The 27,598-nt window shown below is 42.8% G+C and overlaps 1 protein-coding gene across 3 annotated transcripts in view; it reads right to left on the bottom strand.

The window, feature by feature from the left end:
- The window catches only part of TMTC1 (transmembrane O-mannosyltransferase targeting cadherins 1), a 152,636-nt gene that overhangs the window by 91,266 nt on the left and 33,772 nt on the right, over nucleotides 1-27,598 (bottom strand). The window lies entirely within an intron of this gene.

Here is a 27,598-nt window from a genome sequence, read left to right as displayed (position 1 = left end):
GCCCTTTTGAGGTTAGAATTACACTTGTAAAACAGAAATTACTTGAAATAATACATGCTCTAAGACATTGAAGTTTCCCCCACAAAATCTGTGGAGTTTTTTTGCTTTTTTTTCCTGTATGTTCATTTGTTTTTAAATCATCGGTTAACTCCTTAATCCCCAGAAAAACCCATGTGTCACACTGTGCCTGCTGTGTTCAGTCTCCCTGAGTAATCTATCAACACAACACTTCAATTTCAGGCTACAATTAAAATGCAAAACCTCCTTGCTCCCAGCTCCCTGTTCAGTCTCTAGAGATGGGAAAAACTGTCCAGCAGAGCTGAACTTAGAATAAGTTTTTGTATTTTAAGGGTATTCTGCACACTCATTTCATTACTGACAAGTCTACTGACAAGGTGTTATGATAATTAACTGCGCAGAAACAAACACACAGGTGGTTTATTGTCCTAGGAGTGCTCATGAAAGCCTTTCTGTTTCTCAATGAATAAAATTAAACTCTATCTGGAGCCTAAGCTACATATTTATTTTACTGTAGGGAAGAAGCACTTGTCCAATTCCAGGGAGCCTTCGTAATGTAACAAATGGTGCCATCCCTAAGACATTAATTCAATGAGAATTCCATTTCTACAGAACTTGATAGAGTTTTTGTCACTATAATAAAGCACTGAGAAACAGAAAGAAATACAGAAGAGATACGAATATTTTAAGCAGAGAGGAACTAGAAAACTATTGGAAATCCAACAGATAATTTTAAGAAGTTATAAATAAGAAGTAAACAAAATAAATTCAAAGCCAAAACATTTTCTGGTTCTTCTGTGTAACAAATCAGTACCAGGATACTCTATTTAAATGATTTACAGAAATTACAGAATGAATCAACACCTGCACACAGGTTAGTTTTCCAAGCATGACAGCATCATACATTTTTCCCGCAAACATCTAGCACATAAACTGCATCTTATTTGCTTCCCAAATTCCTCAGCACAATTTATCATCTGACTGCTTCCACCCTTCAAATCTCAGAAGAAAAAAAACAAAAAACAAGACTACAGCACTTCCTAATGCTGGTAGGAGTCTTTAATATCTAGCTTTTTGTTCAAATATTCTATAGTAGGAAGCTTGCAATCCTGGTCACCGCGGAAGGATGGAGAAAAAAAACTGCATTACAGACAAAAGCAATAGCGACAAAGCCAGCAAGAAACAGTAGGCATTTAACACCCAGAAGGACATGTGGGTGCCTTCTAGAAAATAACCAATCTTCAGAAAACTTTCCCTAAGTATCACGCCTAAAACTAGTAACGAAACCACACACTGTAAAGAAAGTCAAATGACTTTGCATCTTAGAAATTTTTTAGAAAAAATTTTTAGAAATTTAGAAATGTTGACATTTAAGCACAGAATCTGACTTAAATGTCAGATGAGTCTTCAAGGGCTGAACTCTGCGAAGTGCGAAGTTTTTTGAGCTAACTCTGATTTTAATCAGGCTCCAGTAAGTACAAGTGAGATGAAACTATGTCTCCTGCTTTCCCTCTCTGTGAAAGGTCAGGCTGGCCTTCAAGTGTTCACCATGGCCCTGCTCCAAAACCCACCACAGCCGAAGGGAATGGCTCTCAGTGACTTTAATAGCATTTGGATCAAATCCTGGTCTTTTGTTCCCCATTGGAACTCTTTATGAAGTGTAACCCCCTTGTGATTTGCAGCAAGAATAGAAGTGTTAGGTTGCATTTTGTTTGTATTTTTTTATAGGTGGAGGGAGGTGAGACTCTATTAATCACATGGCCTGACGGTTTTCATTATGAAGAACCTGTTTTCACTTGCTTGAAGTTTAACTAGCTGTAACACTTTGGGCAGAGATTTTCCACTACAAATATTTGCTTTAGGTGGAATTATTCTGAAAAAAGAGCAGCCAGATCAGTTCAGCTTCCTTTTTCTGACACTCCAGTTAGAGACAGAGGAATACTTTTATCGGTGTTAAGAAGTTTGCCAACTTTGTCCTCAAGAAACCATATCACCTCACACCAGCGACTTAAAACTGGCAAAGCTGCCATCACCTCCGGGCCACATGCTCACCACCCACATCCAGGCAAGCTGCAGGGAGCACGCAGACCCCACCTCTTTGCACATGCAGGGCAGGGATCTGATACTTAAGATAACATTTCCCTGTTTGCTCTTTCATCTTTGGCAGTACAGTGCAGCAATGGTCAACTCTTCATATCTTGGTTCTCACAGAATCACAGAATCGTTTGAGTGGAAGGGACCCATAAAGGCCATCTGGTCCAACTCTCCTGCAGTGAACAGGGACACCCACAGCTAGATCAGGGTGCTCAGAGCTCCATTCAGCCTGACCTTTTTGTCTGCCTGTGAATAACTAAAATGATGCCTGAAACTCACACCTTCCTAGCAGCAAGTATAACACCACACAAGCTACCAAACAGTTTCAAGGCATGAGTTTATCTACAAGTCAAAGTTTATCTACAAATCTGAAGCGCTCTACAGAATTAAAGGGAGATCCTGTGGTAACTCTGGCCACTACCAGGCTTTCAAAACAGGCCTTCAGAAAATCTTGAGTCTTCTCACCATTTGTGTTTGTGGAGCAATAATGCCAAGAAGAAAGAAAATAAGAAGAAATCTTTACATAGACACTATCTGCAAATCACCACGCTGCACTGAAGAACCAATGAACTGCAAGACAGTAGGAAGCAGAGTGAAAGTAAAGGAGAAGGAGAAATGGGTGAAGGAAGAGAGTTCAGAGAATCCAGAACTTTTTTATCCATCCTCCAAATCTTTTTACTGCTTTGATTATAAAATGATTCTTTCCGTAACAGTCCAACCAAGAAGCAAAAAGTTCATTTTCAGAAAGCTGCCATCCTGAAGTCTACCTGGAAACCATGACAGAGAACACTGTTCAGAGTTTGGTATCCCATGGGCTGTCTGCCCATTAAATCAAACTTGCACAAGTGACATAAACATATGAGTTCCCCCAATTAATCAGTGTTCTACAAAATTCACGTGGCTTTCCAGAGCACCTTATCCAATCTTCAAGTTGGGTATTAGGACAAATTTCTCCTCTAAAAGAATGCTGATGATGCATTGGAACAGGATGCCCATGGAGGCGGTGGACTCACCAACCCTGGAGGTGTCCAAGAAACATGTGGACGTAGCACTGAGGAACACAGTCGGTAGGCATCGTGCAGATGGATTGGCAGTTAGATAGATGATCTTAGAGGTCTTTTCCAATCTTCATGATTCAGTGGTTCTACACTTACGGAGCCTACTTTTTGATTCAGGAAAGTTAACTAGGAAAACATCTCACGTCTGGTGTGAGTGAAGAAAAATACACATTTGTGCATTAAAATCAAATGAATTCCAATGACACCTGGAAGTTTGCTAAATGTTAGCAACACAGAAAATGTGCAACATAGGCATGTGAAATCTAGATGTGTTTGCAAGCTGCAAATCATACTGAGCTTTGCTCAGACAGCCTTAGGATCAGCCAAAGCTCTTGATTTTGCCCTTAAGTAGGACAATCAAAGAAATCACTATTACAAAAGCTTAACTGTTTTATACCTGTTTATAATAGCTGCCTTGAATAAAGTCATTTACAGGTCAGATTTCTGTGCATTTGCACACCACACAAGACTGCCAAATATCCCACTGTTAATGGGAGCCACTCCCTATCACCTGCTCCACCCAACCATTGTAACGTGGTTCCTGATGCCAAAATACACACACATTTCCACATGAGAGCAGGAGTGGGACATATGTAGGAAAACTGTATGGATGGTAGCCCCATGCAGCAAAATACTACCTCCAGAACATAAAACAAGGTGAACATTTCAAGATGCGGGTCTCTCAGATATTCATGATGAAAAGATGAAGTTAGAGCAGGAAATTCATACCATCGGGTTTACTGAATAGCGAGAAACAAGCATGCTTGGACAGAGGTTCTACCCTTGCTTTGTGCCAGCTTTCCCGCAAAGCAGAACAGCATGTAATTGGCTACTTGCTATCTTTTAAAAGCCTTTCAGGAACACTCCCTAAAGCAAGTAGAATCACAACAAACAGTAAATCCAAAAAGCGCTTAATAACGCAGGAACCTCTTTTGCTCAGTTTGAACAAAGGCCAAGACAGCTCTCTGGCAGCTCCGGCTTCCTGAAAAGCACAGCTCATCCTGAAACCAATTACATCATCAGAGCACTCGGAGAGCTCATAATTGAAGACAGCAGAGTAGGTGGCCTAGTAAAACTCAATACCGTGCAGTTTACAGGAATGTAAACTTTCCTGGTACCAGATGGACCTCGTGTTAATCAAAACAAACTTTGCTAAGAAGCAGACAGCTTTTTAATTTGCCTTCACTGTTGAAGGCATCCAGAGTTTACAGACAAGAGTGGGACAGCTTCTCAGCTGCAGCTAATTGCTGCGACACGGAGATATCACAAACCGCTATCAGCAACACATTTATCCCACAGTGTAGCTGACTCAGCGTCAGTGTAAAACAACTTACTCTTGTGTTCTCTTTGAAAGCTTTCTCAAGGAAAAGAAGCGAACAATTGGACGTCAGATGGATGCTCCCCACTGGGGACATCTAAAAGACGAAGATAATGACACAGTAGAACAGGCTATGGTATTCCGAGAGCTTGTTTTGGGCAGGTCCCTCAGCTGTGAGAAGATTGTTGCTCTCACCTACATTCTTCCCAGGAAGCAGATCTAACTCACAGCAACCAACAGCATTTTGAACCAACACTTTGGGAACCTTCGTGTTAGGGAAGACGTTTGAAGGATAAGTATAAAAGCAAGGCTGCTATCTTAATCTTAATTCCTGATGATAAGAGCAAGATAATAATCAAGGCATTTTTCAACGCAGAAAGGGTTGCTTTAAGTGAATGCTGAAGCTTCAGATCATTGGTAGATTCACATTTAGTCAGTACGACAGATTCCTCTTCTGACATGGCAGAAGTTTTAGAGGATTCAGATTCTGTCTGTCTTTACCATTTCTACTTAGAGATGACTTGGAGGCTTGCTGATGTGACTCCCGTCTTCAATAAGGACCATAAGAAGGATCCGGAGAACTATAGGCCTGTTAGCCTGACCTTGATACCGGGGAAAGTAATGGAGCAAATCATCTTGGGTGAGATCGCACACGGCACGTGCGTAGTGTCCAGGGGATCAGGCCCAGCCAGCATGGGTTCATGAAGGGCAGGTCTTGCTTGACCAACCTCATCTCCTTCTATGACTGGGTGACCAGTCTGGTGGACGAGGGAAGGGCTGTTGATGTAGTCTACCTAGACTTCAGCAAAGCCTTTGACACGGTCTCTCACAGGCTTCTTCTGGGGAAACTGGCTGCCCGTGGTCTGGACGGGCAGGTATACGCTTCTTTGGATAAGGAACTGGCTAGAGGGCCGTGCCCAACGGGTAGTGGTTAATGGAGTTAAGTCCAGCTGGTGACCCGTTACGAGTGGTGTCCCACAGGGGTCAGTACTGGGACCCATCTTGATTAATATATTTATTGATGACCTAGATGAGGGGATTGAGTGCACCCTCAGTAAGTTTGCAGATGACACCAAGTTGGGAGGTGGTGTGGATCTGCCTGAGGGTAGGGAGGCCCTATAGAGGGATCTAGATAAGTTGGATCGCTGGGCTGAGATGAATGGGATGAGGTTCAACAAGGCCAAGTGTCGGGACCTGCACTTTGGCCACAATAACCCCAAGCAACGTTATAGGCTTGGGGCTGAGTGGCTAGATGATTGTGAAGAAGAAAAAGACCTGGGGTATTGGTTGATGCTCAGCTGAACATGAGCCGACAGTGTGCCCGGGTGGCCAAGAGGGCCAATGGCATCCTGGCCTGCATTAGAAATAGTGTGGCCAGCAGGAGCAGGGAGGTGATCATCCCCCTCTACTCAGCAGTGGTGAGGCCGCACCTCAAGTATTGTGTTCAGTTTTGGGCCCCTCACTACAGGAAAGACATTGAGGCCCTGGAGCGGGTCCAGAGAAGGGCAACGAAACTGGTGAGGAGTCTGGAGCACAAGTCTTATGAGGAGTGGCTGAGGGAGCTGGATTGTTTAGTCTGGAGAAGAGGAGGCTCAGAGGAGACCACACTGCACTCTACAACTTCCTGACAGGAGGTTGTGGTGAAGAGAGGTTTGGCCTCTTCTCCCAGGCAATGGACAGGACCCGGGGAAATGGCCGCAAGTTGTATCAGAGGAGGTGAGGAGGTTTAGGTTAGACATGAGGAAAAACTTTTTCTCTCAGAGAGTGGTCAGGCACTGGAATGGCCTGCCCAGAGAGATCGTGGAGTCACCGTCCCTGGCAGTGTTCAAGACGCGTCTGGATGAGGAGCTGTGAGATATGGTTTAGTAGTGTGGTAGCAGTGGTAGTGAGAAGACAGTTGGACTAGATGATCTTATAGGTCGTTTCCAACCTTGTGATTCTATGATTCTGTGATTCATTCCAGTCTGCCCAGCCAGCCACATCTTAGGTTACGCAAGGAGCTTTTCAGCTTAGCTTGGCCTGTATTTCTCCTTTGGGAGGACCATCAAAGGGCAACTACATGTGATAGTCCAGTCAGAAAACGAGAGTGCAAATCTGTCATGGAATAAAAAATACAAACGAAAAAGAAAAAAACAATCTATTTTAAACATGTCTGGATTTTTCACTTCCTTAAAATACCTGTCAATGCAGAGAAATAAAATATCAGTCACAACTACAACTTTTGCAAGTGAGAAGAAAGAAAAGAACTTCTGCTTCCCTTTTTATGAGAAGTCTCAACATTCCCTGCAGTGTATGTGCAGTATCCCTGCTCCTTATCTCTCTGGAGAGCCTTAAACCCCAACCACTACTACCCACGCAGACCCAGATGCATAAACACACACAAACAGAAGCAGTTTTACAGACTTTAAATGCCATGGAGAGATTTTATGAAAGTCACAACTGCTTTAACTCATTTGCACTGATAATGGAATATACACTTCAAGTAAGTTTTCAGTTATGAACATAAGTTTGAAGTTCTTGCCCTTTATTTGACAACCAGAGCAAAACAGAGCAGGGCACAACCACATTGGCATAATATAGCTGAGGAGGTGGCCCCACTTGTGGCCTTTTTTTCTGTTATTATGCTAATGTACCTCTTTCTTTTTAGGGTGAAAATGGAGGGAAAAAACTAGGAGAACGAGGGAAAGGGAGAGGGAAAGGCATAGTAGTGGTATAGGGAGAGAAAAAAAAAAAAGAAGAAGATTGCAAAACAACCTTAACTGATCAAAGATGTAACCAAGATGAAAAAGGACTTCCCCTCATACCAGACATTCCACTGACGCGACAAGGAGACAAGGTGGAGCAAGGCTAGCATGAAAAATAAGACCTCACCAAAGCACAACCACCTTCCACCAGATCTCAGGAAACCAAAGCACTATGCCTGCCATTTAAAACTTTCATTGATTTCGGCCATTTTAATTCCTCTCTGTCTCACACACAAAGCCCTGAAATCCACCACTAGATGCCATATCCCCCATCCTAGGCCAGCTAAAGTCCAGTATAGAGGTATTCATGTAACTGCATTAGAAGCAGCACTGACAACAGAATCTAGGCTTTAGCTGCTCCATGTGCTTAGCTACAAACCTCTATTTTTCTTCTGCTTGTTCTTTTGACAAGCTTTATTCATTCAGGCTGAAAGTTTTCCATTCCAGGCGTTTGTGTCAAGCTGAATTTATTTTCCTCCCTGAAGGTCTCAGGTAAAACAGACCATTTCTGAAAGAGCAATTAGAAAGAAAAATCATTGCTTTGCCCATATCGACAAATCATGCAACCATTTTGTTGAGAAAATTTCTGTGGTTGTGTACTTTGGAGCAGGGTCTTGTCATTTAGCAAGAGGAACTGCAGAGATGTGCCTGCTGTTGCTTTCAGCAACAACTCACTCTGCTTCTGGGAACATGACAAGCCACTAGGGGGGAAAAAAAACTCTATCTGCATTGCTTAGGAGAGATAGAAACTTGTATCAGTTCCCCCGGTTCTCTAGCCCTAGGAGGCTCAAAGGAGACCTTGTTGCTCCCTACAATGACCTGAAAGGAGGCTGTAGCAAGGTGGGGGCCAGCCTGTTCTCCTAGATAACAGAGATAGGATGAGAGGTAACAGCCTTAAGTTACACCAGGGGAGGTTCAGGTTGGATGTTAGGAAACATTTCTTCTCCCAGAAGAGTAATGATGCATTGTAACAGGCTGCCCAGGGAGGTGGTAGAGTCACTATCCCTGCAAGTGTTGGAGAACCATGTGAATGTGGCACTGAAGGATATGGTCGGTGGGCATGATCGGGATGGGCTGGGGTTACCTTAATGGTCCTGTGATTTTAACACAACTCAGCAGGAACAGCATCACTCTCCTTGCAATTGCTCCTGCAAAGCAATTGATATTCAAGCATCTCTCTGGCACTGCCTGTGCCCAGCCTGGAGGAGACAACCTGCTTGGATGTAGAGAACTGAATGTATGTAGATGAGTAAGAGGCGGCAGTTGAGTATTAAAAAGACGAGAGGGGATAAAGAAGAAAGAAGGCAAAGGAGGCATGAGGAGGAAAGACTACAGAAAGAGGACTGCTCAGCCTGGAGAAAAGAAGGTCCAGAGAGATCTGAGAGAAGCTTTCAGTATCTAAAGGGATCTATAAGAAAAAAAGGGACGAACTCTTTAGCAGGGTCTGTGGTGATAGGACAAGGGGTTTCAAACTAAAAGAGGGAAGATTTTAACTGGATATAAGGAAGAAGTTTTTACAGTCAGGGTGGTGAGGCACTGGCACAGCTTGCCAGTGGTGGTGGCACCCCGTCCTTGGAAACACTCAAGGTCACCTTGGACGGGGCTCTGAGCAACCGGATCTAGCTGTGGGTGTCCCTGTTCATCGTAGGTGAGTTGGACCAGATGGCTTTTAAGCATCCCTTCCAACTCAAATGACTCCATGATTCTGTGAGGAGCCAGAATTGAAGAGAAAGGAAGAGAAGGACAGAGATATAGGGAGACACTCAGACCTCTGCTTTTGTAAGAGACCCAGTGGCAGTATCCAGGAACCTGCTGCCACTCAATTTGTTGTGTCCCCAGTGAGCACTGAGGATCTGAGCCGTGACATGAGCAGCGGGAGCAGCCCGTCTCCCCAGTGCAGCACTGCTTCAGGAAGCAGCTGTGCTTTCAGCTAACCAACCTAGCACGAGCAGATGGCCTGAAAACACAGAGGACAGCCAGGACTCCTGCAGAACAACTGCTGCCTCTGTGTCTCTGCAGAAAGCTGGCAGCTTGTGAATACAGGCTACCCCAAAACACAGCACAGCACAAGAGCAGGGCTCATGGGCTTGGTAAAGGAGCTGCATGCAGACCCACTGTGTGCTGTCATGGGTGTGTGGGCTGCGAGGTAGCTAAAACAGGATCCCTAATCACAAAAAAAATGCCTTTAATGGGAAAAAGGAGAAGATTATCCTCCAGTCATGCATGAGTCTCCATTACTGCGAGTGGAAATTATGGAGGCGTCCCTGGGAAGCAAGTGTCCTAGTAAACATTTACAAACAAACCATAAAAGATGTGGAGGCCTGCTGCATTGCTTTGATGCTCTCCATAAAGCATTTCATGTCAATAAACACAAACTTTGGTCCAAGTAGTCTGCTGAGCTACAGAAGGAACCCTGGTGGCTTGAAATTGTGTATGTGCAATTAGGGAACTAAGGCTCTTGCTTCTTGCTACTGTCTTTGTCTGGGATCCCAGTAAGTCCTAATAAAAAAATTAAAACAAAAGGCTTCAACAGAGCAGAAGAGAAGGAACAAACCCTTTCCACCAGTAAAACACAGTAGAGAAAGGGCACAGAAATCAATGTCTGTCAGAGAAAGATGCAGCAAATTGTATATACTACTGCTAACTACAGCAAGCTATCTCAGCTTCAAATGAAATGCCAGAAAAAAAATAAGAGAAGAAGGAAAAAATGTTTACAAAATAAAAATAAAAATCAGAAGACACCATGCAGGCAGCCAGCCCCAGAACACAGAGCATGGAGGCTCAGTGAGCAGCCCTGGGCAGGGGTAGATGTGTGCCAGGAACTGCAAAGTGCTCCCCCTGAGAAGATGCCCAGCACCTCCTCATCTGCTCATCAGCCCTAAACAAAGTGACACACAATGATTGTAAGTGTAGGGGTAGGTAAAGTTCAGCTGGTCCCAAGCCTCAGAGCTCCTGAAGCAGCTCTTTAAGGAATGTCAATAACTCACTGGTACAGCTGAAGAGTTTAATTTGAGCAAGGAGGGGAAGACAGCAAAGTTTTACAGCTGAGTCTGCTCTCAATCAGGGTGAATGCTTGATTTTTAGTTTTTTTAAAGTACATTTGCTGAAATTAGTTATATTTTTCAAATTATCATTTGGAGTCAGCACAAACGGGAAATTTTTGCACTGCTTTGAGAAGCAGATAATGTTTTATTTGTGAGCATTTCTGGTAAATCAAGTAAGCCTGTAAGTAAAAGCTTTTGTTTTGGAATGAGACTTGGGCAGAATTTGAAAAGAAATATGGGGAGACAATAACCTGACCGCCCTTCTAAATATAGCCTGAAAAGTGTTGTTTTCTTTCATAACGTATTTATTTTGAGATTTCTTTAACAATTCCACAATTTACTTGTAATCCAGCAACTGCCTGTCAAGTTCAATTTAAATGCACATTTTTCACTTAGTTGGAGAAGGGGGTGGAAAAAAAACACATATCTGCAGTTTGAGTCCTTCATACTGAGATAAGATGGAAAGAGGAGCAGTTATCACACTGCTGTGGTCATGCAGAGACTGTAGATTTTCAGGACGGTAAACCAGAGAGTGTTCTGAAGAGTCCATCAGCCTGAATGTCCAATAATCAATTGATGGAAATCTGCTTTTACGTGCTATTAGATGAAGACCAATAAAGCCTGCATGGATTCCCCTGAAGATTCTCTGTCAATTACAAGAGATTATAAGCTAATCGTTTACACTGAGAACTCTCCCAGATGCCTATGATGGAATGGAAAGGGGTGGTCCACGCTTGGATCCAGACCTTCTGTCACCTGATATCAGTGGAGGACACACTAAATTCAGCTGCACTATCTGCAAGCAGAAGCTCTGCATGTTTTCCATAAACTTTTCCTTCAAAATGAAACCCATGTACCAGCAACTTATGAACAGTTCTCTGGATGTCACTGACGAATACTTCAGGAAGAGGATATTTCCTTTCCGGAAAATTCCTAATCTGACATTTTGATCTAGCGTGTCCCTTTGCTTCCGTCAGATTAAATAAAGTAATCCACGAGTATGTCAAGCCATCTCTAAATACAAAATAAATGGTAAAAAAAAAAAAACCAAACACAACTTCCTCGCTCTTCTCTTGTTAGGAAACCGTCTGTTATTTTTAACAGCCTCAAGAATAGCTTGTTCTTTTTAAATATGAATGACACAAGTCTGTTAGCAATATAGAGAAGAAGAAAAATAACATTCTTCAGAGATGGTGTCCTTTCAGTGAAACTTTTTGATGTTCGCAATCAAATGCAACTCAATGCCAAAGTTATACAGCAACACAGAAAGAATCTGAAAGAAAACAATTCAAAAATTGGCAGCAAATGACTGTTTTTGTCAGAAGCCCTGTAAGTAAATTGTGCCTGTGTTATTACTGTTGGCATGAAATACCGAACAATCTACTTCCAGCAACTTTCATCTCTGTCGCTTTTCCACTCAATCATCTACACACAAATCCTTAAATTCTTCAAATTAAAAATGGACCCATTCTTTCATCACAGACACTCATGGCTCTATTCTGATACGGTTCATTTGTAAAAAGTACAAATTAAACTCCGCAATAGCTAGTAAAGATTAGTGCCTTGCTTTAAATGGATTTCCTTTGCAAAGCCATTCTTTCTATCTCATCTAAACAGATAATAAACGGTAAAAGCCAAAAGCACATCAATAAAAGAATAATTCTGAAACTTGGCAGAATTAGAAAAAAATAATTATATTTTATCCTATTCTGACCGCAACTCAGTCTCATCTACTGCCAGAAAAATGAGACCACAAATATCCCAGCCGTCTGTAAGTCACTAAGATAATCTCTTTGAACTGCACTGGCAACTTCCAAAAATAAGTAACAGCGAGAAAACTACACCATTTTGTAGTCTCCTACTGCCTCGAAAGTGGGCTTTAATTCTGATATTTAAAAACTTGGCTCACATGGAAGATCCTGCATAGTTGCTCACAAGAAAGCTTACGGGATGTTGCACTTAGCCAAAAATATGAGCAGCTTCTGCCTTGGGGAGTTTGCAACAGCCTGTAGTGCATATCCAGCCACATCAAACTTTCATAGGATGGGACTGGAGCTGACACTCAGTAATACTCAGCTGTGTATTTATACGGATGACCAAACATTCCCATGTAATTGATGGCTTCTCCTTCTCTGAAACCTAAGGAGAGAAGATATGTTGCCTGTTTGGCTCGAGGCAAATGCGTGAAAATGTATAATGAAGTTTGCTCATGGCCTCTGATGTCACCAATGTCCGGGCAGCTCAGGTAGGCCACAGCCAAGATCACTTTAACAAGAACATCTTGTAACAGAAGTCCCGTCATAGCCCCCCAGTCCAACACAGCTCCGTTCTGCCCAAGGGTTGCCCACTTTGGCATCACACCCACCCCAAAAAAGCCAACCAAAAGGAGACAGCAATGTTTGCCTCTACAAGGCATGACACTGGCAGTGTTTACAAGGGCCAGGACCTGGCTGGGGAGCTCCTGCTGGGTGGCTTAGCCTGGGCTCAGAGGGGCTGACTGAGCCCAAAAACTAAGGTACAGCCACTGAGGGGTGAGGGTGCAGGCAGACAGGACTCTGGTGGGAGAAAGCAGGCTGGCACAGGCAAGGAGAAGAAGCCTCACATCACGAGAGAAATGCTAGATGCCTCACTCTCGTGGTCTGTGATTGTACAGACAAACACTAGTGGTGGGATCTCATAAAAAATGGTGCCTATGTCCAGACAAAATGACACAGGTTGGAGGAGAGCCTTCGTCATGGTGCTCAGCTAAAGAGGACACGCAGCCAGTAAAAGCCAAGGCAGGCTGTGGTGTAGGTGCTGCCATCATGTCAGCTTCCTGCCTGGCTGGTGGAGATGGAGTGGGATGGGATGGAGGTTTTGGACAAGAGGCCAGCAGGAAGGGCATGGGGTGCTGAGGCGGGAGAGTGGTTGGAGTCCTGTCGCAGCAGCCTCCAGTTGCTCTTGGGACAACTGCTACTCACAAACAAGGATACAGCCAGAAACTCATCCTCAAATGCTATCACAAGAGTCACCATGGAAAAATGGAGGCACATCCTCTACTCTTCATCTCAGCATCAGGCCTGCTCCAGCTAAAACAGGACAACTGGAACTCCCACATTCACTGGTAAAGAACTCCCAGGATATATAAGGATATAACAAAGCTGATACCAAGATTCTCACATAGATTTGCTCCCAGAAAACACACATTTTCATTAACTGCCTCTTTTTCTTTTCTTGTTACTCTTTGATATTTGCAGTGCATATGTTTGAACCTATTATTAAGCACAATAAATAGGTCCTCACTGAATAATTAAGAAAGAAGTATCAGCAAGCGTGAGTAATATTGCCAGCCACAACTGAAGACAGAAAGCTGCCATTATTTCTGTATTTAAGTTATTGATTAAACATAATATCCGTAAAGCAGCAATCAGAATTGCTATTCCACAACCATTCCCAGAGAAACAAAGACTCGTTCCAAGTGCCAATCACACATAATCTTGTGGTTAAAATGCAATTAAACGAGTAAAGCATCCAACATACCCATAAGCTAAACAAAAACAAATCACAGAAATTTGAACTGTAGAGCAAAAACAAAGGCAATATTTTAAAGCATAATTCAAATTGAAGTGACAAGACAGGCTGTTGCTTATAAGCCATTCTAAAAACTTTCAAATTACATCTATTATCAACACATAGGAATAGGGGTCTTTTTACAAAATATATCACAGTAGGAAAAGTCTCATGAAATAGTAATGCTTTACTTATTCCAAAATACTCTTTCCTTTTTTTTTTTCTTTTTTACATTGCTTTGTTTACTTTTGAAGTTCTTTTAACCAGTATGAGAAGAAAAACATTCTTGAATTAACTATGCATAACTCTTGCCCTCAGACCCGGAGGAAAAAAGGCTACTCTGAGAAGAACAAGATTAACAATAATACCGAACAAATCTACTGATTTAGCAGTCTCAATTTGTTCACCAGATAGCAATATCCTCACCTAAGGCCACTGGGCTCTCTGAGAACAGCCAGAGGCAGAAAAAAGCCATGCCAGGAGGACACCATTCCCCCAGAGGCCCAAGGATAGCAATAATGAGCCCAACACGTTGCCATCTCCCACAAGGAAAGGGGCCACACATCCCGCAAGAGGACAGCCACACCTTTTTGGCAAGCACATAAGCTTTCATACCAAACCTAATTTGTCAATCTCAGCTTGTTGAGAAACAACAGTTTCTATGGAATTTGGCCAACACACAAACCTCCTGAAGTGGCTAGCATAGGAGGTGCACACACAAGTGCCAGCCTTACTTCAGGGTTTGTCCTGATAAGTGTGCACGGGGCAGGATTCTTTTGCTGCAGGACTTCCTGAGGAGCAGAGGCAGCAGGGTGGAGTTCACCTACATAGCTGCTGCCCATCAAAGCCTCCTCTGGAGAGCAGAATCTCGTCCAAGTGCAAGTACTTGAGCAAAGCTATTTCATCTGCTTCAGCTTTGTTTCCCTGAATTGATAGCTCAGGGCTAGCATGCAGAAGAGAGGAAAGGGCACTTTTGACTAAGGATTTTACAAGATGGATGGAGTGAGCCAAGGTGAAGTGCTGATGAACATAGAGTGCTTCAGGCAACTTAATAAAACTGGTGTTATGAAATCACTACAAATCATCTGCATGAGCTTAAAGTCTTGACGAAATCACACACACTGTGTTACTCCATAGGCTGCTTGCCTCAAATAAAAAGAAAAGTTCTGCCAGCTTCGCTGGTACCTATGACAGAGCATTACCCACTTCTCCCCTATTTTTTGCTGCTTTTAACCTCTAATATGCTTGTTTTACTCCCCTGATCAGATCCAGGATTCTGTCCCTTTGCAAACAGGCACCTGACAACATGCCACAGCGGCCGTCTACAGAATTAGGACACAGACATCGAAACACAGAGGCAAATTGATCCAATCGATCTCTAGGAGAGTTGAGAAGCCCATGGTCCTCAGAGACCTTTATTTTTTCAATCTGCAATGAAAAAGCCTGGCAGCAAACTGGAGAAAGCCAGTTTTATAAGCTGGGAGGGAAATGATTATAGAACTGTAGCTGCTAAGAGATCTTCCAGCTGGTTTAAATGATTTGGCCTCCTTATGAAAAGTACTGAAGGGAAAAAAAAACTCCTGAAGGTCAGTCTTAGTGCTGCAGGTATCGCATGAAACGAGCTTCCCAATTTATCCTCAAATGTTTAATTCAGAGATGGGGACCAGGAGGCATAGAGAGGAGGAACAGAGGTTATTACATCCTTATGTAAATACAGATTAAAGAAGCAGACCAGCTCCTGCAGTATTTTACACAAATTAACAGAATCTGGAGAGGGAGCAGAGAGCAACATCACTTAATTGGAGCTCCTCACATTGCATCAGCTAGGAGCTCTGATGAGAGGGGAATTCAGTTTCATAGAATGGTTTGTGTTGGAAGAGACCTTTAAGATCATCCAGTTCCAACCCCCCTACCATAAGCAGACACCTCCTTCTAGACCAGGTTTCTCAAAGCCCCACTCAGCCTGGCTGTGAACGTTTCCAGTAAGGGGGCATCCACAACCTTGCTGGGGAACTTGCTCCAGTGTCTCACTACTCTCATAGTAAAGAATTTTTTCCTGATATCTAGTCTAAATCTACCCTCTTCCAGGTTAAAGCCATTTCCCCTTCTCCTGTCACTACCTGCCCTTAAAAAAGTTCCCTCCCCAGCTTTCCTGTAGGCCCCTTTCAGGTACTGAAAGGCTGCTATAAGGCCCCTTGAAGCCTTTTCTTCTCCAGGCTGAAAAGCCCCAACTCTCTCAGCCTGTCCTCGTAGGGGAGGTGTTTCAGCCCTCCGATCATTTTCATGACCCTCCTCTGGACCTGCTCTAATGACTCCATGTCCTTATTGTGTTGGAGGCCCCAGAGTTGGGCACAGTACTTCAGGTGGGGTCTCACGAGAGCAGAGGGGGAAAATTGCCTCCGTCAACCTGCTGGTCACACTTCTTTTGATACAACCCAGGATATGACTGGCCTTCTGGGCTGCAAGCACATACTGCTGGCTCATGTTGAATCTGTCATTGATCAATGCTGTCAAATCCTTCTCCTCAGGGCTGTTCTTACTCTGCCCAACTTGTAGTTGTGCTTGGGATTGCCCTGACCCAGATGCAGCACCTTCCACTTGGTCTTGTTGCACTTGCTGAGTTTGCACTCAATCCCACTGCCCATGTTGCCTACAAAGATGCTAAAGAACACTGGTCCCAGCACTGATCCCTGAGGAATGCCACTCATCATCAGTGTCCACTTGGACACTGAACCGTTAACCACAACTCTCCGGGTGCAACCACCCAGCCAATTCCTTATCCATCCATCAAATCCACTTTTCTCTAATTTGACAACCAGGATCTCATGCGGGATGGTGTCAAACACTTCACACAAGTCCAGGCAGATGACATCTGTTGTTCTTCCTTTACCTCCTGATGCTGTAAATCCACGATAAAATGGAGTTCCCTCAACTTGCTCTGCCATGGTTCAGAAGCAGCTTTTACTGTTGAGTGGAATACCTTTTCCTAAAGAGAACTGATCCAATCTGGTTCAGCTTTTTATGACACAGGCTTCACTGTTACGCATGCTATCTATTTCTGAAGGAAGCAATACAATTTCTAAAATGCTTGTAGAAAGGAGGAGTGTTTGCATCAATTGAAACACTTTGGCTATCTTGCAATCCAGAGCTGCAAGTAACTTTGCCAGCCCCACACTGCATATCTATGAGCTCCACAGGGAAAAGAAGTGGACTTGCAATGGCCAGTCTTCAAAAAGCCAGGCTGGAGGATAAGGAGCAGCATCTTAATAGCCTTCTCTTTCTATCCCACCCCTGGGAAAACCGTAGCTGTTGTTGAATCTAACTCTTTTTCAACATTTGTTATTTAGCGAATGTCCAAAACAGAATCAAAGCGTACTGTTCACTGAGAAATGCTTTTTCTCTTTTTTTTGCTGTTGTTACAGATGGTTAGGGTTAACAAAAAAAAGTTTGTTTTAAGCTAAGCTTTTCAAGATGTCTTTTTGTCTTTTTTTTTTCCCCCTCCATTACGACAAAATGTAATAATTTAATTTTCACCCTATTAGCAGGGGCTGTGCCTGATCCCTCCTTCCTGCAAGGTCAGCAGGCTGTGCTCTGCTTTGGTTCCTTGCTGGCACAGTCTGCACACCGCTGTTGGCAGCTCCTGTGCTGGCAGGAATACTGAAAACTTAAGGTCACCACACTGCCTTCTCATCTGCTTGGGATGAGAAGGGCAGGCTGGAAGCAGCAGCTGCATCCAGCATGCACAGTGGCACTGCTGGTCGCCAGAGGCTCTCCCTGCTTGCACAGAGCAAGGCTCACTGTCCAACCCAGTGCCTTTGACCAGGTGCAGATACGGGTGTGCTTGGGATCCTGTGGCTACCTTTGCAATAACATCTGCAGAACAGGGACTGTATTTGACAGGATCTCAACTCTTCCCCCCTTCAGTCATCCCCCAACTGTACACAAGCTGACTTTAAAATCTGACCATGTCAGTTACCTCATATAATTTCTTTTTTTTTTTTTTTCTTTCCTGCTGACCTTTCTTACTGACTTTGCGAGGCCACATCTGATGTAAATAATATCAGCCTCCACCAGACTACAGAAAGGGAAGCTGAAACCCCGTGGACTCCATCCCACTTTCATTTCTGTCAACAGCCTCCTCTTGCTGATTTCACAGCAAGAATCATGACTTCTTTCCACTTTTTTTTTTTTTTTTTTTTTTTTTTACAACAACCTCTGGTTCAAGGCCAACACTTGATGGAGAATGAGACAATCCCACCGGGTGCTGTTGATCCATGTCCTGCTGGCATTCCTGGCGCTCACTGACCCACTGCGCAGGATTTACAATGCTTGTGTGAGCACATCATTGCCTTCCCACCCTCCAGTGCCCCCTTTGCTCATCCCCTGCAACCATTGCGTGCAATGAGAGGCTGACAGATCGATCTCCTCCCCCTGAAAACAACAGGCACCGAACCACATGCCCAAATCCTGATGAAAGCAGCTGGAAACCTCTGCAAGAGGAGTAGGAGGAGCAAGGGGGGATATCCATGAAGGCTAACTTTTGCCAAGAGAAACGAGCTTCCCTAGCTATCCTTCTGATCAGCAGTGAAAAGGAAGGGGCATGCAGGGCCACCTTTCCCTTCAAGCTGTCCTCTTGGGACCCTCTTTCTCTCCTTGGGCTGCAGACAGAATAGACCTCCCTCAGACACAGTTCACCAAATACCCAAGCAGTCCAGACACAGAAGAGACTCTAACCACAAGGCCCTAAGAAAAATAGAGTTACTGATGGAGAAAAAACATCTTTTAGATCTAGTATTTATTGCGCTAAAGAGTGCAGGATATCTTCACCCTCTTGGCAACCCTGCCTTTGAGTTCCCAGCAAGTGGCCTCGGCTTTGATGGAGAAACAGGCTGCAGAGCCTCACAAAGCATGGGGCTAGCTTTTCATTTGCTGCTCTGCAGGTCAGTCAAGGAGCCAGACTCACAAATGGAAAAGCTTTTGTCATCTTACAATAGCAGTGCACAGACAGACTGGGTTTTGACTGGAAAAAAAAATAAGAAGACTACAAAATAAAGCTGATATGGTATCATATGTTTAAAATCAGTAATGAGATGGCCAGAGAAGAGCATATCCAGAACCCTGAATGCCAGCCAGTCTTACAGCAGTTTGGCAGAGGCAACGCTGAAGAAATAAGGTGGGGATATCTGCTTTATGGCTTACAGATTGTCTGTGCCAAGGCAATCATACCTCGGACACCTGCTTTAGCAAAAACCCGGAGACCAAACAGTTCCTGGCATGCTGAGGTCAGACAACCTCCTTGGGTACGAGAGGGGAGCAACCAACAGCCCCACAGCTGCAGCATCCCACCACAGAACCCATCTCAAGGTGACCACTGCTGAACCCAGCACATCGTGCAGCTTGGCTTCTCTTCAGGACACAAATAACCATTATCTCTGTATGAATGCAAAGTGCCCAGCGCACAGTCTACCAGTTGGCTCTCCAGAAATGTAGTTTCAAGGACTTCATCTCCACAGAGTGAATTAAATGGAACAATTCATTGTAATGCCTAACATGGAGAAGTTTAGAACATGACCACCATTGGAAACGAAACAGGAGAACATGGGATGTGAATTTCCCTGTACTATCTAAAAAGGAATGTTTGCACTTTGTGCAATGCATCTTTGCCAGCAAGATTTTTTTTTTTTCAAATTTTAAAACTGTAACGCGCAGCTTTCCACTCCAAATGAATTCCCTGCTGTTTTCAGAAGAACCAGTTGTCTAACCTTCCAGATGTCCCCAAGCTGCTTTGTGGGCAGCTTTAGGAGCAAGCATGTGGAAAATCAAGAACTGTTCCCAGAATGAAGCTACCTGTATTGCAGGAGCTGCAGATGCAACTCCTAACAACACAAAACATGGGTTTCCCTATGTGCATTTTGTAAGCAGTAACTTTGTTCAAATCAATCATGAAACACAAGCAAACAAAAAATAGCATCTCCATGCTGCTGGGGCATAGGATTATAATGTTTAGAAAAGACCACAAAGGTCATCTAGTCCATCCCCAACCCATCCCCACCATGCCCAATAACCACGCATCCCTCAGTGCCACATCCACACGGTTCTTGACCATCTCCAGGAACGGTGACCTCCACCACCTCCCTGGCCATCCTGTTCCAATGCACTGACACTCCTTCTGAGAAGGATCCCAGTGCACCTGAGTCTCTGGGACACTGCGAGAGCGTCCAAGTAATGCACTGCTTGCTCCTTTCTGATATTGTGCTTTAACACCAAACATCACAGATGGTTATTGCACCCGTTTTGTCCCATTGCTGACTTTGCAACTTAGAACTGTGGTACTGTCTGAAACGGAGATCTGTTTCCATCAAAGCATTAATATCAATGATTGAGAAAAGGCTGCTACTAACAGCCCTAGCCATGAGAACGTGGCATATATCTCCTGGACCTTTCTGCTCCCTGTGGACTGACAGCAATCCAGAGGTCTTGTGATTTCTACTCCTTTGATTGCTTTATAAAAAGGATTTATTTTTTTTTTTTTAAGAGAACAACTGACAAATTTCAAAATTTCCCTTTCAATTTTATCCTGAGAATACAGGAGGGAAGGGGAAGACTGCATAAGAAAATACTGTTTCAGAGACAATGCAAAAATGAACGTTCTTCGAAAGATTTCAGCAGGGGTGACTCCCAACTACAGGAGAAAAAACACCTCGTTTACTGAAAAAAAAAATAAGCCTGTACTGAGACTGGAGCTTCAGATTACTCGAGTCAAAGAAAAGCAATTTTTTTTCACCCCACTATTTTTCTTTTTTTTTTTTTTTTAAATAGCTTCACTGACTATTTTTAACCCTAAAAACCTGTGTTTTTTTTCTGCTTCTAGAGTCCAAGGCATATGCTTTTCTCCAGGAGACTGAACCACTGCCAAAATCGCACTGCTAGCCAAGGTTCTTAACGCTTCTTGCAACAACGTTAATTAAAACTCACACAGCAAGGAGACGGGAGTAAGGACAGATCTTTTGTATCACAGCAAGGAAAACAGACAAAAAAAAGGCACAAAAATATTTTACAACATACCAACCACAAAGAAAACCAACTGGGAGGGCACAGAGGTGGGTGAACGAGCATAGAGCCCTGTGGCTCACTGTATGTCTTGTCAGTGTTTCTACTAGACTATGCTTCCACTATGCAGTATTAGTTTTCAATCTCAGCCAACCTGAGATTTAAGAGCCAACTCCCTTAATTCTGGTCCTCTCCTGCTTTCTCACCACACCTCCACAAATGCTGCATCAAAATATACCACAGCGCCATACAGAAAAAAGCAGATGCTAATAATCATATCTCGTTATAAGGGTGCCTCATCTGTACTTCTCTGAAGATTTAACAGACTTATTATTTCCCTCTGCAGCATGATTTCCCACTCAAATATAGGAAAATGAAGGCAATAGCTATTTAAAAGCCATTTGCAACTTGTTCTCTATGTTTTAATTTTTCAGTCTTTCGGGAACATTTTCTTACACTTTGTACCTAATTCATAAACACATATCCATTTACTTAAGAAATTTATGGACAAAAGAAAAGTAGAACTAAAGCATCAATTTAATTTCTACTGAATAACACATATTTATTACTTTAACATAAACAAACACCATTCCATCAAAGCAAAGTAAGGTTAGCAAAGCCATTACTATTTCCCATCAACATGGCAGGGCCAGAAAGAAATATAAAGGCAACTGGAACTCACATCACACATTATTTCCAGGTTTTGGAAATGGTTATTTCCACTGAAAGTAACAACAACTAAACCCAGCATCTCTGCAAGTGCAGACAGAAAGAACAACCTGAGAAGCTGCCAGTTCAACAGCAAAATGACAGTGATTTCAAGAAGGCAGCAGGTCAGAGTGCAGGATGCCCCTAAATGGGATGTAGCAATTCAGCATGCAGTGCACGAGGGTTTTATCTGAAAGGCCAGCACATGCTCAGAGCAGATCTTTTTGGTTTGGGCAACCCAGAGCTATGACAGCACGGGGAGAGGAGGGAGGAAGAAAGCAGAGTAAATGGATAAGAGCCATTTAGCTTCCTGGCCATTTAGGCACTGTTTCTTAACACACACAGCTCTGCAAAAAGATTTTTTGCTGAACCAGGCAAACAGAAACCTAAAAAGGAAAACTGAAACTCCATACCCTCATACATTTTCAGCTCTTGGGACTTCTTTAGACCCCAATACAGAGTTGATATACCACGGCTGGTATTCAAAGTGGAATTCAGTGGCACCCACGCACATTGCCATTTAATGCCCAATGCTAAGGGCAGCTCTTCACTATAGAAACGTTTAGACTTCACATCAGATCAAGAGGCTGCCCTCTACAGTGTATTTCTGCCATGGAAACAAGCATTTTAAAATCAAATTTGTTTCTCAAACAAAGGAATTTACCTCCCAGAGTCTAGCTGGGAGTCTAGCTGGGAGAGAGGAGGGAGGAAGGTCAACATTCCCTCCTCTGCTTTCAGGAAATTAAAGTTACCCAAAAACAGGGAGGTGTTAAGAAGCCTCAGTTTCTTCCTGATGCCAATATTGAAAGGTGTCAAATGCCTTCCCCTCACACTGCTGTCAGAGCACAGTGAGGGAGCAGAGCACCACACATCTGAGCTTATGAGAAGGTTTATTTTGTCTCCTCTGAACCAGAAACACTTCAGACCATTAATTTATACAGCTCTGAGTTATTTCCTCTTTAGATTTTTTTTTTTTTTTTTTTCCCTCCCTCATTAGCTAGCAAGGAGTTGATAGCACTGCTGAGTGATGGGTGCAGAGCTGGAGAGCCATGACATCACTCCATTGCTGACAGGCACAACAACCTATTGTGTGGAGGCTTTCCTTCACCTAGCAGTGGCCTAAACAACAACCATACAATCATAGAATGGTTTGGGTTGGAAGGGACCTTTAAGATTATCCAGTTCCAACTCCCTTGCTATAGGCAGGGACAGCGCCCACTAGACAATGTTGCTCAAAGCCCCATCCAATCTGTCTTTGAATCCACTTACCAGCAGCTACAGTATTGTCTCATGTGTCCATAGAGACCTGCTGTAGCCTAGAAAAAAAATCCAACTTCACCTCATGGCTGAAGAAAGGTGAGTCAGCTCCGGAACTGTGCCAGGAGTCAGGCTGCCTACTCACCTTCCAAGGGAGATGGGAGCTATGGGAGCATCTGCCCTTCCCTTAGTGATCCTAGCAGCCTTTCTAAACTGTCTAACTCAGAGCATGTCACTCCTGTTCAGTAAAAGCATTCTTTCTGTTTCTGTGGAACTTAATGGATGGAAATTCATAGCAAAGAGAGCAGCACTTCCTCTGGGAAGTGCATTGCCATGGTCATCCTTTTCTTATATTCATTAAATCATACTGTCTTCGCTTACCATCTACACAATGAGCAAGAAGAATCCCATAAGCATGGCAAAGGAACCCCATCCAGCATGCTCTTGAAGAGGGAGCACAAGTCTCCAAAAGGCCAGCACCTCTAGGAGTCCAGAAGAGCACACAAAGAACCAAGTTTCCTGATTAACATGAAAAGAAAGTCATCTAACTTTTAAATCTCAAGTTTCACTACTCACCTCACTTAGACACTTTTCTAATAGTGCCCAACAAGGTATAAGCAGGAGCCACTACCCAAAATAATTCCACTTCATATTCCTTTTTCTCCAGTTGTCAAGATAGCTCAGGACATTCTCTCCTGCTTCACTCTCCCATTAAGGAAATTTAAACTTCAGGGAGACATTGGTGGTATGTTTTTTTATCCCACACGTTTTCAGTTGCTGATATTTTTTGTTCTATGTTTTTTCAGAATGGCTGCAAGTCAGAATGAAAAGCATAATTTGCTGAGTATGTCATGGTACTTTACCAAAGAAAATAAATAAAAATAAAAACAAGCACACTAGACATAACCTTCTCACGGTCAGAGTGAAGGCAGCTGTTCTGGAGAGTCTCAGCCATTGTCACAATACAAAGCTTGTCTATACAATGTCAGCAAAAGTGTTTAAATTGTTTCATTTACAACTAATAGTTTAATCATTTGAATTAATAGTTGAATTATTTAGTAATAACCCACGGCAATCCTCTGTTTCCCCTCCTTAGAAACATACAGGAAATAAAGAATTACACCACTGGATTCTCACACTTTTAACACCAGTCTTTTTTCTTGTTTTTAACTTGCTCAGTCTCCTTGATTTTGTGTTTCGGATTTCACATACATTAAAACACATGGTATTCCAAACGAAGAAGAAAAGACAAAGAAATGCATATAGCTTAAAAGACAATACCAAGACCATTTACATAACAGTAAATGGACATAAATTGGCTAACAGAGGACTATATCTAATGAGCCAAATAACCTGTCACCAGTTCCTTTGACAGAAGGAAGGGCACTACTTTAAGAAGTCATCACTTACAGCCCATCTTTTCTCTGTTGGGTTGATTTGTTTCATTTCTTCTCTTTTACTAAGGCAGAGAGAATACATCTCTTCTCAGTAAAGGCACAGCAACTCCCATCAGACAAAGTATTGAAGGAAATAAGAATTAACAGATTGGAAAAGGTTCTCAAGACTAAATGGTCAGAAATATTCCAACACTTCTTACTTAAGAAGTAAATAAGAATCCCACAGACACCATCTTGTATGTATTGCTTGAGTGCAAGCAGGCTTAGAGAGCCATTCAGATCTGTACTGTCAGTTATCTCACTCACTGAACTTGTAGGGTTACAACTCATGTCATGGAGATACCAGAGATGTGGAAACCTCAGCTGTACTTAATACAAACAGAGCTACAGCAATGGACACCAGCTGTTCAGCTCCAATGACCCAGTAATCTTCATGATTATGTGTCCCAGTTACACCGGGACTCTGCTGGAAGGATTAGCCTGTCGTGTTATCACCCTAAGCTCTCTGCTCAGAAAAGCATTAAACACAAGGACTAAATGTTCAAAATAATTTCCTGCTGAAGTACCTCAATGTTTGTGAGCTTGAGACAAGTCAAGATCTAATTGGCAGAAAGCATTACCACTTCACGTGAATGCACCAGGAATCAAACAGCTCAAAAGCAGGCCCCAGGAGCACCATCTGGACGTGCTCAAGAGCCCTGAGACTTTATCCAGATGAAAACTGAGGTCTTCTTCAAATGTAACTTGGGCGACAGCCAAACATGAGCTGTAATCCCAGGGCTCCTGTCTCTCCTAGAAGTCTCCTCCATGTCCTGACAGAATTACCAGAGGGCAGCCATCATGCCACGGTATGCTCCAAATCACCACACAAAATCAAAGTCAACCTTAAGCTCAGTCCTATGCCAGAGACACTGTCTTTTACAATTAATCATAACATCTTCCCTGAATTTGTAGGGAAACAGCTCCCTTTTTCAAGATAAACAAAAAAATCATATGTGAAAGATATTTATTTATTTATTTATTTATTTTTAAGATATAAGATCTACTGTCTATGAAAATACAAGCTTACTGATTGCAGGTAGAAAATACTTTTTAAAATTATCTTGGTCTTCTTGCTGAACTTTATCATATTTGGAATCCTCACTCTTTCCATAGAAGTGTGCACTTCATTACTTGGTAATGGAACAATAATTGCTCTTCAGTTATACAAGCTGCATCTCTAATTTGTAGGGGATTTCCGAAGAGGTAATGACAGATGCTTGAACAAGTAAAATGTGAGAATACTAAACTTGTTATGTAAGAGATAATGGTACCCACAGAGCATTCTGCCAGCTGGGCCACAGTCTCAGCTGGTATAAAGGAAGTATCCTGATGTTCTGCCTTGTGTATTCTTAAACGCTGAGCCTGAAGCCAAATTAATCATATTACCTCGTGCTTTAATCTGACTAAATCTCACAAATGAAGCAACGTCAAGATAGGTCAACAACTGATGTCCCCACTTTCTTGAATGCTTGTAGGTAAGGCTGCCAGCAATTCAAAAGAAGGGATTTTTCCCTTCTGAAATTATGTTTTCCGAGTATAGAACATACTGAGTATGAAATGAAGATATCAATCTATATGTTTCCTGGTTTCCAGAAATGCACCAAACAAAAGCTTACCTGAACATATATTGTGAGGGTAACACTGTTCTAAGAGCGATCTATATACAGTTTTCTCCATCCCCTGTTCTCCAACTTTACTCCTGAGAACAAAGGCTCAATACAGCTTTTTAAAATATAGTGTTTTCACTCACAGCCCTTCCAGACAAAATGTCGAATCCAGACTCTGAACACTTGCATTCAATAAGGCTTCCATGGCAATGCTCACAAGATCAAGAGCAGCGCACTATCCAAATGTCATCTGTGTGTACAGATGCAGTGCACCTCCTCATATGACTAATTTTCCAATTAAGATCGAAATACTGTTGTGCTAGAAACACAAACACATGGGAAGATCTCATTCTTACCCCATTGGGATTTATCATCAAAGAGACGCTGATTTTTCTATAATCCACTTGTGTTTCTTTAAGAAAGTACTTATATGACATGTAAATTTTGCACTGCAAAAAAAAACTAACTCTATTTTTCTGTTTTGAAACAACTTAGCACAGCTTTCACATGAAAAAAAAAAAGTTGTTGAAGATAGTAAATGACTAAAAGTCTTGCTTCACCTACTCTGATCTCCTTGCCATTTCAGATACGTTACTAGCAGGACCCAAGCTATTTAATCTGAGAGTTATTGATAGCCAAATACATAAAAAACCCCACAGCAATGATTGCTGAATAGGTATAGCAAGCCCAGCCTTTCAGTCCACTTGGCAAAACAATAAAGCAACTATCACAGACTGCAGAACTTTCAGCTAGGAGAGCCCTGTTTAATCTACTGGAAAAAGACATAATGAGATGCAGCGCTTGAAAGCTCAATTTAGATAAATCAGACTAGAAACAGGCACACCTTTATTACAGCGAGAAGAACGCACTGCTGCAACCATCCACCTAAGGATACCTCAAACACTCCATCACATCAAGCATTTAACACTGACGTGTGCGACACAGCTCAAAGAGAAATTCAGACCTAACGCAGTAATTCCTAGATGAGGCTCTGACTCTTGCACCATGCTCCATCTCAGATTAGATGATCACAAATGGGTCCCTCTTGACCTTAAAGATTTACAGTGACACTTCCAATAATGGTAAAAGTGCCTTCAAGGAGTTGTGGCTCTGCACAATCCAGAGAGACTGCAAACTGCGTGGCACTTTCGTGCCAGTAGCCCGTGTCATTCTCATCCCATACAAACTGTCTGAGGGCCATTGGCAAGAGCCCTGCTGGACAGATGGCATTTGAGAACCAAATTTATTCTCTCACCTCTGGGTTGGCAGCAGCTGAAAGAACTGTAAAAGCCCTCATACACCTCGGAGAGGCAGCTTCCCCTCAAAACATCAGCTGTCTGACAGTGTCAGGGACTTCGGAAAGAAAAAAAAATAATAATTGTTCTAATCTACATTTCCCAGTGGATAGTCACGACCGCAGGGTTTTTATAAAAATGGCACAGCAGGAAGAGCAAAAAAATTCTCCCCAAATAACAAGGTAATTTAAAAATAGTTAATCCTGGAAACACTCTCAAAAGATTAGCTGTGGCTCAACAAACTTTAAAGATGATCATTTCTAATTTAATTTGAAGTTGAACATCCTTGTGTAATAATGGCAAAGATGAAGGACTATTAGGGAATAATCTTGTTTACGGATCAGTGAACTCAGAAAATTGCCAAGGCACTGTGAAACATATTCCTTATTCACACCTCATAATTAACTGACTGCTCTG

This window comes from Meleagris gallopavo, chromosome 1 (assembly GCF_905368555.1).
Source record: "Meleagris gallopavo chromosome 1, MGAL_WU_HG_1.1, whole genome shotgun sequence".
NCBI classification, from domain to species: Eukaryota; Metazoa; Chordata; class Aves; order Galliformes; family Phasianidae; genus Meleagris; species Meleagris gallopavo.
Note: the sequence above shows the minus strand (reverse complement) of the source record. Positions and strands in the feature narration are given on the sequence as shown.